Source organism: Cebus imitator, unplaced genomic scaffold (assembly GCF_001604975.1).
Source record: "Cebus imitator isolate Cc_AM_T3 unplaced genomic scaffold, Cebus_imitator-1.0 Scaffold170, whole genome shotgun sequence".
Classification (NCBI taxonomy): Eukaryota; Metazoa; Chordata; class Mammalia; order Primates; family Cebidae; genus Cebus; species Cebus imitator.
In genome coordinates this window covers 29930-34288 of record NW_016107485.1, presented here as the reverse complement: position 1 = coordinate 34288, position 4359 = coordinate 29930, and the positions used below count along the sequence as shown (strand labels likewise).

Sequence of the window (4359 nt, the reverse complement as noted above, 5' to 3'; positions counted from 1 at the left end):
TTTTTTTGAGGCGGGAGTCTCACTCTGCCACTCCGTCATCCAGGTAGTGGCGCAATCTTGGCCCATTGCAACCTCCGCCTCCCGAGTTCAAGCGATTCTCCTGCCTCAGCCCCCCAAGCAGCTGGGATTACAGGCACAGGCCACCACGCTTGGTTAACTTCTCTGTGTGTGTATTTTTAGTAGAAATGGGGTTTCACCATGTTGGCCAGGATGGTCTCGAATTTCTGAGCTCAAGTGATCTGCTCACGCAGCCTCCCAAAGTGCTGGGATTACACGCGTGAGCCACCAAGCCTGGCCACACAGCTACCTTTCTTGTGAATCTTTCTGGAATTCAAAATTAATTAAAAAGGAACACATAAAGTGCATCCACATATTCATAAATCCCTTACAAATGTATACAAATGAAATTACGTGATTTAGTGTTTTGAACCTTGCTTTATCCACTTAGTAATAATAAATGAGATATTTCCCTGTAATCCCAGCACTTTGGGAGGCCGAGACGTTGGACCACTTGAGGCCAGGAGTTCAAGACCAGTCTGGGTAACATGGTGAAACCCCATCTCTACTCAAAATACAAAAATTAGCCGGGTGTGATGGCGCCCGCCTGTAATCTCAGCTACTCGGGAGGCTGAGGCAGAGAGTCGCTCGAACCCGGGAGGCAGAAGTTGCAGGGATCCACTATCGCGTCACTGCACTCCAGCCTGGGCGACAGAGTGACTACCTCTTAAAAAAAAAAAAAAAAAAAAAAAAAGACAACTTTCACTTAGAGCTGATGCTACTCCATTGCGTGCAGTTCCTAAAATGTGATCAGAGGGACTGGGGTAGGTATGAGACAAGCCATTTTAAGTTGAGGGGAATTAAGGGGATCAGATTCGGAGGGATGGGCCAATTTTGCTGGCACGTAAGATATTAGTAAGATGCCTTAGGGCCAGAGGCCGGGATTTTGCACTTCCTTTACTTTTTATACTGGAGAGGAATAAGGAAGTAAGTTGGTTTGGGTGGAATATGTGTTGTCTGAAGAAGGGTTTAATAGGCTGAGAAGCACAAGGTAACTGACATTCGGATCTGGAACTGAAAAAGGAAATCTCGGGTTGGAAAAACTACAGGGCTGGTTAGTTTTCTACACACTTTAAACGGCCTAGTCATCCCTGCCCCCTCGTCATTTTAAGAGAAGCCCTTTCTTTATTCACTTTGCGCTGCGGAGGCTTCATTTCGCGCTTTTTTTTTCCTAGGCCTGGGGCTAGGGCGGATCCTTTGCGCCCGTCACCTAACTACGCCTCTCAACCCCCTCCTCGCCCCCGCGCCACCGGAAATCCGAGGTCTGGGACCTTCTACTAGGCACTCTAAAGGGCAGTGATAGGACACCGCGGCCGCCAATCAGACCTCCCAGATACCCGTATGTGAGACGGTGCGCGATACAAAGGCGAGTTTCCACCCAGAGGGTTGTTCCGAACAATGACCAATAAGCATTCCTCAGGCGATAAGTGACAGGAAAGATCACCAATTATAACCTAGTTTCGCTCACGCATGTGGAAATTCTCCTGGTTATTCTAACCCACTGCTAATTGTGATTGGATAGAATTCTGAGGGGCGGTAGAACTGTCTAATTAGCAGCGGGAGCGAAAAAACGCACAGCCAATAGGAAGATTCTCAGGAGTGGGGCGGGGATTAGGCCTTCGCCTCGGCGGCAGAGGAGACTCGGGGGCCATTTTGTGAAGAGACGAAGACTGAGCGGTTGTGTCTGCGTTACCGACCTCGAGCAGCAGTCGGCTTCTGCACGTAGAACTCGGGAGTAGGAGACTCAGAATCGAATCTCTTCTCCCTCCTCTCTCCTGGTAAGTGGAGAGGGCGGACGCAGGGAGGGCGCTGGGTGTCTCTGGAACCAGGGGGTGTGGGAGACAAAATGAGGGAACCCTTCCCCCTGCTGACTAACCAGGCCCTCGTTTATTCTGTTTGCGTTGGGGGATTAGGTCTGAAGCGGGAGGCAGTTTCACAGGCCTCAGCCTCTGCGTAGATTTAACCTAGTGTCTTCTAGGCCACGATTGGCAGGGAAAATGTCCTTTTTTCGCTCTTCCTGTGTTAACGGCTGCTTTCCTTTCATTTTCTACGACCGTGAGGACTCCGGAATCATGAAAATGAAGATCGCGATGCTCATTAATATAGTCGAAGTTAACGTAGCGCCGATGTCTTCTATTACCTCCATTCTTCTTACATGTAAAAATCGAGGGAGGGGGAGGGGGAAGGTTACCAAGTAGATGCACCACGAGCCTTTAATCCTGGATCGTGCCGCGTGGCCTACGAGAAGGGTTTAACAAAAGATTTACAATTGTACTGATAACTTTTTATTTTATTTCTCTTTATGAGCAAATGATGGAGCTCGAAATTGTTAATTTTACTTATAACTGTAAAACGGAATGTTGTGATCTGATTATATTAATTACAGCTGACTTTTCATCTGCAGGTTACAAAACACTTGAAATATATAAGTTAGTGGAACTTTGCTTGAGGTAGGTATTAACTCTCTTTCTCAGAAACTGAGGTAGAAAAGTGTTGGTTGTTAGGGGAATATTAAGTCATTGGCAGAACTAGTAAGGAATTTGACCACGAGGTCAGTCTTGTGATTTTTACCTAGTTAATGGAATACCGGGTTCTAAAAGTACTGTATTTGAATCTTTGTAAGAACCTGATGACGGAAACCACGGGGTAACTGGAAATTCCCAAATTGCACTTAGGAAAAATACTACGATACTTGAGAATTTGTTATTAATGTCACTTTCTAAGCGTAAGATGACAAAATTTGACTTTCAGGATATTCTGGCATTAGTTTTCCCGTCCACCTAAACTTCGGCACAGATTCACAGCTACATTATATTAAGCAAATATTACGGTGCTTATTACTTGCTAGGTGCTGAAATTTGATAGAAAAATTTACGTTAAAAAATATGTAATCTTCAGTGTCACATTTATCTGGGAAATCGATTTTTATTTCTCACATGAGATTTGGTTAAGCTTATTTTTCACAATCTGTTAATCTCAAACTAAAGCTGTTGAGAACAGTTTAACTCCGCAGGGTAAGAAATTCATACATAAGGCAACCTGTTTGATGGGAAGTAAAATAAGGATCAAAAACATCGCGAGCCCTTATGGCCTAAAGGTTTATATTACGCCTGGACTTTAAAGTTTATCATTGTGCTGAACTGTTCGAAATAAATAAGGGCAAAAATTGATTAATTGGGAAATCGTATAGGTAGTAAAAATATAGTGTTTAAGAACAGTTAATAGTAATTGAAATTGATTGAAGGGCATTTTGCCTTTGAGGCGTTAGAAATATGGGTTCCTTCCGGTCAATATGTGTATCCGGGTACGAAAAATTCTTTGAGTTAATATCAGGAACTGTTTACCACGGGATTTATATCACAATTCTAGGTGTGTTCTCAACTAGATAAGCATTTAGTACATTTTCACATTGGCTAGCGGGAAAAGTGTAAGAAGGATGGCTAAGTTGCAGGTCTTCTGAACTTTTTTCCCCATGCCTGTGCCACTCTTGGGAATACTTGGTGGTTGGTAATTCTTTCTGTAGAGAATTTAAACAGCTTATGTTTGTAATTAAATCTGTAGAGGGTTTGACATGGCATTCGACCTTGTTTTGGATGGAATGGCTGTGCGAAACAAGCAAAGAATAAATTCCAAAGTAGCTAGTTGCTCTAAAAGACTAAGGGGCGAATTATTAAAGCTTAATATTTAAGTGGTGAATGTGAGAGGTGTTGACTGGGAGTGTGTAACAGCTTGCCTAGGAGTTAGGAGAACTACATTTTAATCCTTGCTCACATAAGAGGACTTAAGACTTTTTTTTAACCTATTTGAATTTTTAGTTTCTAATTCAAATTTTTTGTGGCCAGAAGACTAAAAATTGTACAGATACAGTTTTATTATAAGCAGTATATATATATTTTTTTTTTCTTTTTTTTTTTTGGAGACCGAGTCTCTTGTTGTCCAGGCTGGCATGCAATCAATGGCACGATCCTCTGCCTCCCGGGTTCAAATGATTCTCCTACCTCAGCCTCCGGAGTAGCTGGGATTAAGGCGTGCACCACCACACCTGGCTATTTTTGTATTTTTAGTAGAGGCAGGTTTCACCATGTTGGCCAGGCTGGTCTCTTAATTCCTGACCTCAGTGATCCACCCGCCTCGGCCTCCCAAAGTGCTGGGATTACAGGCGTGAACCACCTCACCCGGCCACAGTTTTTTAAGTTAGTAGTTATTGCTACTATTCTAATTACTATTAGAATAGTAATTAGTATTACTACTATTCTAATTACTATTAGAATAGTAATTAGTATTACTACTATTCTAATTACT

General features: G+C 43.1%; 1 protein-coding gene across 4 annotated transcripts in view; it reads left to right on the top strand.

The window, feature by feature from the left end:
• Window positions 1-1637: 1637 nt before the first annotated feature.
• The window catches only part of LOC108315246 (heterogeneous nuclear ribonucleoproteins C1/C2-like), a 32125-nt gene continuing 29403 nt past the window's right edge, over window positions 1638-4359 (top strand). For 2 of the 4 annotated variants that reach the window (XM_017544475.2, XM_017544468.2), the window contains exon 1: window positions 1638-1835. The gene's annotated coding sequence lies outside the window, so the exon portion shown is untranslated. Of the gene's footprint in view, window positions 1836-2461; window positions 2508-4359 lie in introns of all 4 variants that reach the window. The other 2 variants (XM_037744293.1, XM_037744295.1) reach the window with 2 other exon arrangements.